At 44.5% G+C, this 15,121-nt stretch overlaps 1 protein-coding gene and 1 long non-coding RNA gene across 3 annotated transcripts in view; both read right to left on the bottom strand.

The window, feature by feature from the left end:
- Positions 1 to 222, bottom strand: part of LOC144234343 (uncharacterized) — a 63,930-nt gene extending 63,708 nt beyond the window's left edge. Inside the window, exon 1 of the long non-coding RNA XR_013335927.1 lies at positions 80 to 222. This is a non-coding gene — a long non-coding RNA (uncharacterized LOC144234343). The remainder of the gene's footprint in view (positions 1 to 79) is intronic.
- Positions 1 to 15,121, bottom strand: part of LOC144234340 (kalirin) — a 479,489-nt gene that overhangs the window by 413,865 nt on the left and 50,503 nt on the right. The gene's annotated exons all lie outside the window — the stretch shown is intronic.

Genomic DNA, 15,121 nt, shown 5'->3' with positions numbered 1-15,121 from the left:
CTGTCTCTCTCTCTCTTTCGCGTGCGCACACGCGCACGCACACACACACACACACACACACACACACACACAAGAATACCTCGATCCAGCAGCCGGAGCAGGCGGAGATACCAGAGATACCACTGGTCCCAGAAGCGGTCCGTCATCCCACCCTGAACTCATCCTTCACAGCCAGTCCCTCAGCAGAGCCTCATCCCACCACCTCCGACTCGAGGAGGCCGGAATTACTTGATGCTGGGCTCACACGCAGCCTGCTCTGAGCAAATGCCTGCCTGTGAAGACAGCCACCAGTCCTCCCACACAGAGGCTGACTGTGCCGGAGCCGTTTCACAGCAACAAAGGAACAAGTGCAGAACACCGCCGCCTTGTGCAGACCTAGTCTGCAGGGGCCCAAGGGGAGGTCAGAGATGCGGGAGGAGGGAAGCCAGGGAGGGCTGTCACAAAGAGGCAAGGTTAGAGGTGGTCTTTGGAATGAAAATCCACATTCTAGGCCATGTCTTAAATTTCATTCCAGAATCTCTCGCCATCCTGGCTTTCTCTGCCTCTCATACCAGAGGCCAGTAGCTCCCCTAATGGGACTAGGGAGGGAAGCCAGGAACTCATCCATCCAGGATTCCAAGGCCTGCCCAAAAGACCCAGAACCTCATTGCCTTCCTCCACAGGGACCAGAGACACTCCTGACCAAGAATACCAGACCCAAATAAGCAGAAAAGGGCCACAGACCCTTACTCCCTGTGTCCATTTGTGGATCCTATTATCGCGGAGACAGCATGGGCTCTGGAGTCACACAGTCATGGCTCAAATCATGCTACCACTTAATAGTTCTCTGGCTTCAAACAAGTTTCTTCAACTCCCTTAGCCCCAGCTGCCTCCTCATAAACTGGAGAGAAAAGCATCTGCCCCACAGAAATATTGTTAGGTTCCCAGGAAAGGAAGAATGTGCCATTTCTGGGATAGCACGCGGTGGAGAGCAGTGCTCAAGCCTTCATCCTCCTTACCTCTCAACCCTTCTCCTTCATGCCAGATTCTCCATTCCCACATGTCCATACATCCCATGGTTTCCCACGTCCCTGCCTTTGCTCCTGCTCTTCCCACCAATAGCATGGCTTCCTCTGATTTTCCCAATGTCTAACTCAAATATCACATATTGGGCAGCTGTCTCTAGTCTTCCCCTTTATATTCCATTTCACTTTCTCCTTGTCTACGACTCTGCTGCCTTACTTGATCATAAACTCCATGAAGATAGGAACTGCTTCATAATCATCATTGTGTTCCCCAGTGTACTCCACACAGTGACTTGAACTTTGCAAGTGTATGGTTACTTACTTACTGAACAAATGAACAGACAAGTGAGTCTGGGAATGCCACACAATTTCATTCTTATGGCAAGGAGAGGAATGCACTGTGGAGCCTCAGTCCCTGCGTGCTGCCTAAAGCCTGTAGGAAGATGACAGGGCTCCCCATGCTTGCCCTGCTGGGAGTCCATTTTACAGTGGACTGGTCACCTACACAATGAGGCTGCACCCCTAGTGACTGGGAGTCTTATTCACAGAAATGAAACCCAAGGGGACTCTAGGTTCTGGGACAACTCTGTCCTCTAAGCCTAAAAAGTACCCAGCAGCCATGTGCACATCCATCACAGCTTTTGTTTCAGCTGAGACCAAACCAGCAATGCCGTCTCACTGTGCTAACAGAAATGTTAGCTTCCCAGGCTTCCTGGTCTTCATTGCGCAGCTGGTGGGAGCAGTCCTCCCTCAGTCCTCCTTTCCTGGGAGCTTTAGTTCTCTGACATGAGATAGGCCAAAGATTCTGACAGAACTCAGACTGCGGAGGAAGCTGGGGGGAGGACAGGATAAGAGCTAGGAGGGAGAGGAGAAAGTGAGCGCAAACACAACCTCCCCACCCCCTCGGCCCTGCACCAGCACCACCACAGCACCGTGATTCCCTCTCAAAGGGCAATAGTGGGACTGAGCAGACAGATTGCCCGAAAGCCACCTCTCAGGCTCCAATAATATTATTTTGTTATTACCTTAAATGGACAAGACTCCAGCCTGTAGTTAACACAAGAATGCAAGCCCCTCCTCTCTCCAGACAGCAGTGCACTGACCCCAGAGGCTCCCCCTTCCTTCTTGAACAATAAAATCCATCATTCAGGTGTAGCCAGTACTTTTTAGCTCACAAAGTACTTTCATATCCATCATCTCCTTTGGCTCTCTGAACAGCCCCACGAGGTCTGTAGGATACGGATCATTTTCCCCAGTCTACAGAAGAGAAAATCTACATTCCAAGAGGTTAAATAACTTTGCTTACAGTCAAATGCCTAGTAGGTAGCTGGGCTGAGAAAGAGATATGTACCATCTGTGTCCTCCCAAAGAGAGTTTCTGGGGCTCTGGAATGTTCCCTGAGGAACTGTGACATCTTTCCTAGAGCAATGGAAGCCCTCACATTAGGACAGGGACTGGGGAAACATGGCTGCTTCCCAACAGGATGCCCCTCCAGGACACTGCTGACACACCATGAGCACAGGCTGAGGTAAGCCGGCCTCATTAATGGCCTTTTACCCTTTTCTTTAGCTCCTGGCTGTGGCTGCCAAGGGATGGCATCTCCTGATAAGAACGCCAAAGGGGGCTTTCTATAACACAACTTGGGAGAAAGCTGAAATGGGGGGGAGGTGGGAGGCAGGAGAGGGGCACACATGGCTCTCCCACCATGCAGGAGACCCAGACAGCGATAGGCTGTGGGAAGGCAGTTCCAGTGACTATGTGGAATGATGTGAACAAGAGTATTCCAATGTCCCACTTGGGCTAGAAGGAAGCAGTTAGCCCTGTTCCCCTCCTCCTAGTAATCAAGGGCAATTCCACATAGCCTGGTTTTCAAAAAGAAAAAGGGAATAAATCTGTTAAAAAACAATATGGGTGTAAGCACCTCCCCCACACAACTGTGAACCTAGAAACATAGCATTACCTGTTGGGTCAGGCCCAGGATAAACCCACTCAGCCAGAAATTTTACTAAAACCAGCTCTAACCTATCAAGCTGGGCTCCTTAGAGCTCCCTGGCCCACCACTGCTCATTTCTCCAACCCCCACAGAGCCTCATAAGCCTTAGTATAAATGCAGCCCCTCCAGAAGTTGAATAAAATGTTCCAAGAAACTCTGAGAGTTGCCATTTAGCTGCAGTGCAATTAGAAAGCACAGGGTATTGTCCAGGACAGAGCTTTATTAAGTTTTGTTTTAAACAAAGCTTCCTCAGTGGCTCTCTTTTTCCTCGTGATCAAAGCAAGCATGGCCATTCCGATTGGCATGGTCCCTCCAGCCCACCCACCTGGCTACAGGGACATATTCTCCAGGGACAAGTAGCATCTCTAGGCCAGCAACAGCCTGTCCATCCCAGAGGGCTGATGCCCATGTGGAGGATCACTGGTTACTCGACGTCACATTATACACATGTTGCCTTCTCTTCACTGTTCCTTCTTCTTAACTTGGCACTGTTCTTTCTTCATCTCTCCACCCGCCCCAACATGAAAACACTGTGTTCCCGATCAGATAAAGCCAGCATAGTGTATGGAGCAGAAGGCAAACAGCACAGAGGGAGGAGAGAACCAGTCATGTCCCAAATCTTTCCCACTCATCTCCTGGGAGAGTGACCACCAATCCCACAGCAGCATTGGCCAGCTCCTTGGACACATGGGGCTATCACACAAGTGGAGGCCAGGAGGTCACAAAGTAGGCCATATCAAAGTAGGCATACCAAAGGGAAGACAATCTGCCGACACTGTGTTCTTCCCCCACCGCACCCCAGGAAGTGAGCTCCATCAGGCTGCCATTTTGCCCTGCAAGCTGTGCTTCAGTTGCAACATGAATCTAACACTCCACCAGACATCATCCCCAGCCACCTCCCACACCACTTCTGTCCCCTTGGCGATTAGCACCCAAGTGCTGAAGTGAGCCTGTGGCAGCACATTCTCAGCAACACCATCCATGGGATGGGAAGGACCCATGCCAATCTCTCCTGTGAGAGCCTGGTGTCCCCAGGTGAACAGGCTCCTTAGGTCCACACCTGAAGACAGCACCTATGACAAGTATCACCTATCACACTGAAATTCAAGTCCATCTCTCCCAAGAGGCCTTTTCCAGCTAACCCCATTCATTCTCTACCTCAGAGGTTCTCAAAGTTTAATGGGCAGCAGAATCACCTTAGAGGGTTTGTTATCCAGGCAGATAACTAAGCCTCACTCCCAGAGGCCTGCATATTTAACAAGCTCCCCAGATGATTCTGTCCCCAGCTCTCCTCTCTTACACACAGCACTGACTTCATTTAACTCTTCTGGTTGAATTCTAGAGTGTACCCATCTCCCTACACAGCCTAGGAGTCCAGTAGGCAGGGACATTCTGAGTCCCAAAGCAGACTAGAGTCCGCTGGATGGTAAAGGGAGGTCCTACCTCCCAAGGCCCATTAGAGGGAACCAAACAGAGGGGTTGAGAAGCTGCCAGCTAGGAGGCTGAGAAATCATCAGCCTCATCTCTCCACAGGCTCAAAAAAGCATTCATTCTGCCTTGGCTCCACCGCACATCTGTACAATAACTTTAAATGTCACCTCAAATATCAGGCCAGGCAGCAGGAGGGAAAGGGGGAAGCTAATTGCCCTGCCTTGCCCTGGCTTTTGTGTTGTTATCATCCTTGCTCACCTCCAACCTCTGCTGAGATCTTTAACTATCCCTTGGCTGAGGAGCCCTAGCTCATGAAGACTGCACACAACCTTTCACCACATCAGGTTCTAAACCAAACAGTTTAATGGAGGAAACGCAATCCCTCCCTTACACCACTCTGAGTATTTATACTTCCCCTATTCAACCAGTCAGCAGAATCCCATGTTGCCCTGAATATCCAACCACAGCACACCACCCCCAAAACCACCTGCCCCATGCCCCAAGAGCCAGATTTATCCCCTCTTTCTCTGCCTCTTCAAAGCTTATCATCCTAGGCAAGTGAAAAGTATCATGATAATCACATCCTCTGTAAGGTCTTCATGATGAGATCTTTACATTTATGCCCTTGGGGAGTATTTACATTTGGCAAAAGATATTGCTTCAGAAGAAGGGGGAAAAAACACGAGCCCATAGATACAGAGAACAGACTGATGTTTGCCAGAATGTAGGGGGAGGGCAAATGGGTGAAGGTGGTCAAAAGGTACACATTTCTAGTATTAAAATAAATAAGTCATGGGGACTTAATGTACACTGACTATAGTTAATAATACTGTATTGCATACTTGAAAGTTGTTAAGAGGGGATCTTAAAAGTTCTCATCACAAGAAAAACAAAGGTAACTATGTGTGGTGAATAATGTTAACTAGACTTATCACGGTGATCATTTTGCAATATATACAAATAGTGAATCACTATGTTGTATACCTGAAACTAATATAATGTTATATGCCAATCATATCTTAATTTTAAAAAAGGAAATGGAAAAAAATAACATGGAGTATTTCTACCATCACCAGAGATGCTAAATTAACATTTTATTTTGAGGATTTTTGTATATGTACATGTTCTGATGACAAAGAGCTTAATTTGTATAAATTATTATCTGGAATGATAAGTAAATTTATTCCATTGCTAAAGATTTTTTTAATGTTTATTTATTTGAGAGAGAGAGAGAGAGAAAGCGGGGTAGGGGATAGAGAGAGGAAGACAAAAGATCTGAAGTGGGCTCTGTGCTGACAACAGAGAGCTGGCCCCAATGTGCGGCCAGAACTCACAAACCATGAGATCATGTCCTGAGCTGAAGACAGTCTCTCAACCGACTGAGCCACCCAGCTGCCCCAAATTTATTCCATTGTAAAGGGAAAAAAAGGAAGGATGTGGAAGTCCAGACCTTAGATAAGCAGAGGTGGGGATGGATACTGGAGGCAAGGAGGAGGATCCATGACTATCTTCCCTAAGTCTCACAGAAATTTGCCTGTTAGGCCATCCTGATGAAGGCAACTCACAGGAGCTGGTGCCTCCACTGTTCTCCCTAACTCACCCCCGTGACCTCCCATTTCCTATTCAAAACATGACAAGGAGAACTACTTTATAATGTAGGTTGTCTTCTCTACAGCACCTACATTATAAAGTAGTTCTCCTTGAAGACAAAAAAGAAAAGCTAATAAATAGGTGGAGAAAACACCTCAGAACCCAACCCAAGAGGCCTAGGTAGTCAATCGAGAGGGTTCTTTATTATCTCCTATTTCCCACAGCCAATAGGGTGGTGCCACCATCTTACCTCCACAAAGAGCAGTTTCTTCACCCATCAAGAGAGGTGGTATGACTCAAAAGACTGCAGGCCACCTTAAGCTTGGGGTCCGTTAATCCTGATGAGGTTTCTCTTAACCATTCCTTTCATCTCTTAATTCTCACAGTTCATCAACACAGAATCAGGAAAGCCTAAGTTGTCAGTCACCACAGTTGAAACCTCACACCTCACAGGGAGCCCTACTGTGGAGAATTTTCTCCCTTCTCTTTCCTCTTTTTATCCCATGCTTTCACCGTCTCCTACAAGAACTTTTCCAAATAGTCCCTCTCCCCACAACCCCCCAATAAAACCAGGCTAAACAGGTACCAGGCTATAATGACTGAGATTGATAATAATGAATGTGAAGTTAAACAGGATCAAAAAGAGCCATTGTCCTATTAAAGAAATATTAAATTTTGGCTAGCATGTATCTAGAACTAAACATTTTTTTTTCTATATTCCAATGGGCTTTTTTATTTGGGGGAAAATTTATAATCNGGATAACAAGAGTAGCTACACACTAGCCAATTTGAATTCTCTCTTCCTTGGCTTTTATTTTCAAAACGAAAAGAATCAGTTGCCATGATTACTTTGATTTTAGCAAATGAATTCTGCTTATGGTTCTAAAAAAATAATTAATTCCCATAAATCTATATATAATCTATTTCTAATATGTTTATACTGCTAATTTGAAGCCTTCTAGGTGTTAGGAAAGAGCCTGAGCTTTGGAATCAGATCAACTGCATTCAAATCCCAAATTTCAAATCCCTTTTTTCTAGATGAGTAATTTGACATAAATCACTTCGTACATCTAAGTTTCTTCATCTTTTGGATGAAGATAAGATTGATCTTATAAAATTGGACTGACCTTAATGAGGAAAAAACAAAATAACATGTGGTAAGTGCTTAATAAAGTTAGTGCATTCTCTACAATAGAAGAAAGCTCACATCAGGTTGAAATTCTCACCGCATACAACCTAAGTGGACAGATAAACCAGTAAAAAAACAGTATCAGTTTTTACACTGAGGACAACTCTAAGCCAAATGTCACTTATGAAGTCCTGAGTTAGGGACAAGTCACAACACCAAATCCCCCAGCCTCTCTACCTGCCAGGAAGGGGCAGATTCCTATCTTCTGTGTCCAGCTGCCCCCAATTCATCTGGCTTTTTCCGTCTGCTCTAAGACAAGTTAGAAAGTTCCAAGAAAGGGGCACCTGGGTGACTCAGTCGGTTGGGCATCTGACTTCAGTTTAGCTCATGATCTCATGGTTCACAAGTTCGAGCTCTACATTGGGATCTATGCTGACAGCTCAGAGCCTAGAGCCTGCTTTGGATTCTTTGTCTCCCTCCCTCTCTCTCTGACCCTCCCCCACTCACACTTTGCCTGTCTCTCTCTCTCCCTCTCAAAAATAAATAGTTTTTAAAAAGTTTTTAAAAGAAAGTTCCAAGAAAGATTCAAGTATGAAAAATCCTTTAACTACGCCTGTATGAACGATGTGGATGACCCTCAGCAATGAGCAGGTGGGAAACTTTATAGAGTTCCGTGTTAGAGTTTCCAGGTCCTCCAATGATGTGGCTTCCCTAAAAGCCCATCAGTCTGGCCTTACAGCATGGACACAGGAAAGCCTACTTAAAGACACCCATGAAGCAGAACAAACTATACAACTTCAGGAAGAAAAGTTCTTAGGGGCACCTGAGTGGCTCAGTCAGTTGAGTGTCCGACTTTAGCCCATGTCATGATCTCATGGTTTGTGAGTTTGAGCTCTTTATTGGGCTCACTGCTGTCAGTGTGGAGCCAACTTCATATTCTCTGTCCCCCTCTCTCCCTGCCCCCCATACTTGTAAGATCTCTCTCAAAAATAAATAAACCTTAAAAAAAGAAGAAGAAGAAAAGTTTTTATAGCCTTAGGGTGGGAAGGTTTTCCTAAACAAGACACAAAACTCAATACATTGGCTTATATAGGCATTTTTAAAAATCTCTGTATGGATATGCAAATCACCTAAGGAAAACAAGGGCTGGACAATACCAGTGAGAGGAATGCTTTTCACTGTATATCGGTTCAAAACCTTTTAAACTTTGACCCTTGAACTATCTCACCTAACTTTTTAAAAACTCCATCTCTTAAGATGATGGAGTCAGAAATAAAGAAAACTGCTCTTGGAGTTCAGCTGCCACATGGTAAGAAACACAAGCCACATGGAAAGGCCACGTGAAAGAGAACCAAAAACCTGGGATGGGAACACAGCCAGTCCCAGGCGTGCCCTCACTGACTGCCTGCCGTGACAGTGAGGCCACCGTGGAGCGTTCAGCCATCCGAGCACCCTGGCAGACACTATGTAAAACAGAAGAACTGCCTCATCCACCCTCAGAATCATGAGAAACAACAATTCGTTGTCCTAAGCCACGAAGACTGGGGGTAGCCAGTCAGGGTGTAATAGATAATATGGAGTCATTGGTGAATGGAGAGCAATTAAAGCCACAGGATTGGATGAAATCACCAACGAAGCATTGAAAAGGATTGTACCTTATTTTATCTACAAGGCAAAAGTATGGCTTTTGGACTGGACAGGACTGTATCTTTTTATCTACCTATCTTGGAATTAGAATCCTGAAGACAGGGTTGTCACAGAGGGTGTCTAATTAACATGCTTGCTTGCATTTTAAAAAGAAGTCAGGGGGCGCCTGGGTGGCTTAGTCGGTTAAGCGTCCGACTTTCGCTTAGGTCATGATCTCGCGGTTCATGGGTTCGAGCCCCGCGTCGGACTCTGTGCTGACTGCCAGCTCAGAGCCTGGAGCCTGTTTCAGTCTGTGACTCCCTCTCTCTCTGACCCTCCCCTGCTCACGCTGTCTCTCTCTCTCTCCTAAAAATAAATAAAACATTTAAAAAAAAAATAAATAAATAAAGGGCTTTATAAAAAGAAGTCAGATTTTCTCTGACAGGAAGTAAATATGTCTGATTTGGTTGTTTCCTTTGACAAGAAGAGCTGCCTTTTCTAATCCTTAAATTTGCAGCTCCAAAAGTTTAGAGAAAATATATTAAAAGCTGATATACAATATGCTAGAAAATACATGATTTGCAACCATTTAAATGTATGGTTAAAAAGTGTTTCATGTTGGGGCACCCGGGTGGCTTAGTTGGTTAAGCGTCCGACTTTCGCTTAGGTCATGATCTCGCGGTTCGTGGGTTCGAGCCCCGTGTCAGGCTCTGTGCTGACTGCCAGCTCAGAGCCTGGAGCCTGTTTCAGAGTCTGTGATTCCCTCTCTCTCTGACCCTCCCCTGCTCACGCTGTCTCTCTCTCTCTCTCTCTCTCTCTCCTAGAAATAAATAAAACATTAAAAAAAAAAGTGTTTCATGTCATCTTAAATGTGTGTGGGGTGGTATATAATTTTCAATATTTTTTTAGGGCAGGCATAAGCAAAAAAGTCTAAAAAGCCCACTGAACAATGTGTGGTATACCCACACAACGGAATACTATGCAGCCGTTGGATAACAATGACAAGGCTTTCTGTAAATTGATATGAAAAGATCTTCTAGACATAGTTTTTGGGTTCAAAATGCAAAGCATAGGACAATATAGTTAGTATTCACTTGCTTTTGATAAGAAAGGGGTAAAATAAGTATAGATTCTGATTAGCTTATATTTGCAAAAAGAAACATTGGAAAGTTTAGCAAGAAACTAACACTGACAGTTGCTTATGGGGGGAAGGGAATGGGTAGACAAGCATAGGGTCATATAAAGACCTCTTTATACTGTACTAATTTTTGAACAATGTGAATTGTGGAGGTTTTTGTCTTCACAGGAAAAAAAAGGAATAGATAAAATTGCAAAAACATGAATAACGTTAACAGATACTCTAGGAGACAAATATCCACTATACTGCATCAATACACCACACAAAGGATTAATATCTCTTAACGTACAAAGAGCTCCTAAAAAACATTAAGAAAAAGTTGAGGCTAGAGGAAGTCTGGGAATGGTGATGTCTCCTGTTTTGGTTTTCTTCTTCAATATTACTTTGGCTATTCAGGGTCTTTTGTGGTTCCATAGAAATTTTAGGATAGTTTGTTCTAGTTTTGGGAAGAATGCTGGTGAAATTTTGATTGGTATTGCATTGAATGTGTAGATTGCTTTGGGTAGTAATGACATTTTAACAATATTTATTCTTCCAACCCATGAGCATGGAATGTTCTTCCATTTCTTTGTGTCTTTTTCAATTTCCTTCATAAGTTTTCTATAGTTTTCATTATACAGATCTCCTATATCTTTACTACAAAGCTGTAATCATCAAGACAGTAAGGTAATGGCACAAAAACAGACACAGAGACCAATGGAATAGAATAGAGAACTCGGAATTGGACCCACAAATGTACGGCAAATTAATCTTGACAAAGCAGGAAAGAGTATCCAATGGAAAAAAGACAGCCTCTTTAACAGATGGTGCTGGGAGAATTGGGCAGCAACATGTAGAAGAATGAAACTAGATCATTTTCTCACACCATACACAAAAATAAACTCAAAATGGATAAAGGACCTGAATGTGAGACAGGAAACCATCAAAACCCTAGAAGAGAAAGCAGGAAAAACCTCCTTGACCTCAACTGCAGCAATCTCTTACTTGACACATCCCCAAAGGCTAGGGAGTCAAGAGCAAAAATGAACTACTGGGATCTCATCAAGATAAAAAGCTTCTGCACAGCAAAGGAAACAATCCATAAAACTAATGGGCAACTGACGGAATGGGAAAAGATAGTTGCAAATGGCATATCAGATAAAGGGCTAGTATCTAATATCTATAAGGAACTCATCAAACTCCACACCCGAAAATCAAATAATCCGGTGAAGAAATGGGCAGAAGACATGAACAGACACTTCTCCAAAGAGGACATCTAGATGGCCAATAGACACATGAAATGATGCTCAGTGTCCCTCCTCATCAGGGAAATACAAATCAAAACCACACTGAGATACCACCTCATGCCGTCAGAGTGGCTAAAATGAACAAATCAGGAGACTATAGATGTTGGCGAGGATGTGGAGAAATGGGTACTGTTGGTGCTCTACACTGTTGGTAGGAATCTAAGCTGGTGCAGGCCCTCTGGAAAACAGTGTGAAGGTTCCTCAAAAAATTAACAACAAGCAGTTGTTATTTGTAGTGACATGAAAGAATGCCCATGATATATCATTGGGTAGGAGAATACAATCTGCCAAATAATTTGAAATAATTCGTATTATCCTATTCTTGTATCAACACAGATATGGGTATATAAACACACATACACACTAGGAGAATGGATACCAGCACACTGATTTCTTATAGGATATAACCAAACCATTAACAGCAGCTAACCTTGGGGAATGGAGAAGGATGGCTAGAGAACTGTATTTTATAAAATTTTATGTTGTTATGTTATGTTAATTTTTTACCATCAGCATTCTTACCTTTGGTAATTTTGAAGGCATATAATTAACCAGCCTGACTAAAAGAGCAGCTCAGACCTTTTCTGGAAAAATGAGCTCTCCTCAGGGCCAGGACAGCCAGTTCCTCTTCACTCCCCACTCATGGGATCTGGAATGAGAGATGGTCTCCAGGGAACCCACTGCTCATAAGAACCAGCTCCCTGGACTTACGTACCTGTCCACTGGCCAGCAGATGCTGTTCATCTCCCACTTGCTCCATCCCCCAGCTTACCACAGTCTGGACAGCGGCTCCATGAACTTCCCCAGCAGTCAATAAAACCCAACTTCTCAGCCCATTCACTTAGTGGCCGCTTAGACAACCTGTGGGATTTTGGTCAGAGATGGCAACTATGTCTCATATCAAGTTCCAGTTTGAACCAAGGGGCAGTGATTGTCCAGAGCTTCTGTGTTAAATAAAATTACTACTTTTCCCTTTGCATTAATAAGTATCTTCGACACAAAGAGGACAAGAAAAATTCTGAGGCCATCCACAGGAGGGATGAGGAGACTGGTGCCATCGGCTAGTGACGCCTGCCAGGACAAGGCAGGAAGAGCCGAAAACGTGCAATTTATCCAGCCTGTCATCCCTGCCCTCGTACAGTGGCTCTGACTCACAGTCCCTGACACCTGCAAATCCACCATCTCTACGTAGAGTACTAGACTTTGGTTATGGGGAGCTGATGGTGGTGGGGGGTGGCTGAGGGTAAAGGGGGGTGACAGCTGAGTGTGACTGTGTCATTAAGTGCCATATCTATCAAAAGAAGGGTGAAGGTGTGGTGAGTCTGAGGAAGCGGAAGGAGCCCCCAACAACAGGTGGAGGTGTGGCTGCAAACCATCCGCTGCAGATGGAAGGCTCTGAACATGTGGGTACAATGCAGGCCTGAGAAAAGTCCTGAGTCTGAGTTGCATCTGTCAGGTCTTATCGAGTTCCTTAATCCAACGACTCAGCAACTGTGCCCACATGAGAACTGGCCTCTCCCCATTTCCAAAGTCCAAGTGCCCCATTAACTGGGAATTCACTCATCTTTCCTATCCCTGCAAGCAAAAATAGGGAGAAAAAAAAAAACCTCAAACCAAAAAAATCTCAAAACTTCACATGTTGTAACTAAAAACACTCAATAAACAAAGCCAGTCCTTGGGCTCCCTTAGAGAGTAATTGTCTAAGAATGCTTCTTTTCTTTCAGCTGGTGAGAGAGAGAGACGAGCTAAGACTGTGCGGAGCTCATCTTGAAAGCATTAATTTTTCCAAACACCAGTGTGCAGTTCAAGTGCTGTTCCTGTGCGACCGGCAGCAGGCAGCGAGGGGGCTGCTGAGGACGCCTCTCCATGCAGGGTCTGCCCGTGGGGTTTCAGAGGAGGTGGCCATGGTGAAGCCATGGGGGAAGGATGCAAGTTTTAGAAGCAGGGACCCAGGCAACATGACTTGCCTCCAGGAGGGGCTGCACAAGGCCCACGGCGCTGACAACTTGGGGTGGATTACCCATCTCTAAACTTGGAAGAGAAAAAGCAGAGCCAATACCTCCACCCCTTTTCAGGATCATTTTCTACAGGCTGAGCTGGCAGTTAACCAAATATCCTTCTTCATCCCCCATCCCTCACAACCTAGAACCCCGACAATCATACACTGGCCTAGCCCCAGAACACAGATCATCCACTTTCAAGGTAGAGGTCTTTAAACCACTCCTGCTGCTTCTCCCCATTTATGGATAAAAATGGAGAATGCAATTTGCTCATCCATGGTGAAACTTTTCTTTGTTGCCCACGTCTATCCTCTCCAGGTAGTTGAGGCCATTTCCTCTGCAGTCTATCCGCAGAGGACAAGACACAATAAAACCATCCACTGAGGCAAGGGAAAGTCTCATCATCTGCCTGATGAAAGCAGATTCAATAATTAGGATACCCCAGAAGCCCTGTCAGTCTTAACCAGACACTCTTAACTGGACATTCTCTAAGCAGATTACCACCAGCAGCACCTATGCACATGCAACAGCATGCCAGGATTCCCACTGGAGCTCAACGCTGCCCACAGATAGACTTCACTACTTTATCACCACCAAGACATCATACACCAATTCTACCACTTCCTAGTTGTATAAAATTGATCAAGTTACTTAACCTAAATGACGATGAAACTAATAGTTCTTAAATAAGTTAAGAAATGTAAAGTGCTTAGAAAAGTACCCAGCACACAACGAATATTATATATGTGTTTATGATTATGATTATGTGCCTGGCCTTCACTCTCCACACTCTCTCTTCCCTTTGGAATATTGCATATATTCTTCCCATGCTTTGGGACATTGTTTCCCACTCTGTCTTCATCTGGCTTTCTGTGCTAATTCTCCCAGTCTGTAGGAAGGCTTCCTTGATTTGGGCTGGGTGTCCCTGCATACGTACCCATCACACCTTGTACATCCTCAGTATCATGTTCTATTCCAATTGTCTATAAGTCTACCTCCTCAACTAGGTACTGTATCCCTAGTGCCTGGCACAGAGAAGACGTGCAGTAAATATGTGTTCAGTAAATGGATAAATAAATGAGACGCAGGTGAAGAGCAGCTTTCATTCATTCAACAAGTACTTACTAGGTGCCAACTCTGTGCATTACCCTGGACTATGCTTGGAAATACACGAAGGACTGAACACCCAGGCTGCTCTCCAAAAACTCAGTCTGAGGAGTAGTTGCTGCCTTCTAGCAGTAACTCAAGAAAAAAGGTGGGTGGGTGTAGCCCAGGCCAAGAAGGAAAGGGTGACTCTTGGAGGGGAACAAAGGTTTGCCTAGAGTGGGTCTATTTAACCTGAACCAAGCAACAAAAGCCTTGAGCCTAAGATTCTGTTCATTGTCCCTACATGTGAAGAATAAATGTAGCTTTGCATGACCTGGAAAAACAAAAGGTAGACCCTTCTTTATAAAGATGGTGTATTTATCTGAGTATCAGTCTGACTCAGAGAAACACTGGTCAATCATCACATCCATGCTATCCGCAGACTATCATCACTAGACTATAAACTCCTATGGACAGAGGTCTTAGTTTATTTTATTATCATGTATTTTTATAGCCCATCCATTCTTCCTGTCTGCCACAGGCACCAAGGGCCTAGCATGGTGCCTTGCCCAGGGTAAAGGACATTGCAGAATACAAACAGGGAGCAGTTTACTCATTTTGTATCATTTCTCACTATATTTTTTTTTATCTTTTGTTTATCAGCTTAAGGGAAAAGAAAAAAGAAACATCAGGAGTTAAAGGAATATTTTTTGTTCCTTCCACTTTTCTCTAGTGAAGCAGGACAGGCACCACCACCACTCCACCCACAAAATAAAGCCTGCTCTGGGATCAGAGCAGGAGATCTATTTGGCTATAAATTTTCCAGAAGCCTTTGATA

The sequence above is a fragment of the Crocuta crocuta genome, unplaced genomic scaffold (genome assembly GCF_008692635.1).
Source record: "Crocuta crocuta isolate KB4526 unplaced genomic scaffold, BGI_CrCroc_1.0 scaffold45, whole genome shotgun sequence".
Classification (NCBI taxonomy): Eukaryota; Metazoa; Chordata; class Mammalia; order Carnivora; family Hyaenidae; genus Crocuta; species Crocuta crocuta.
This window is presented reverse-complemented; position numbering and strand designations above follow the sequence as displayed.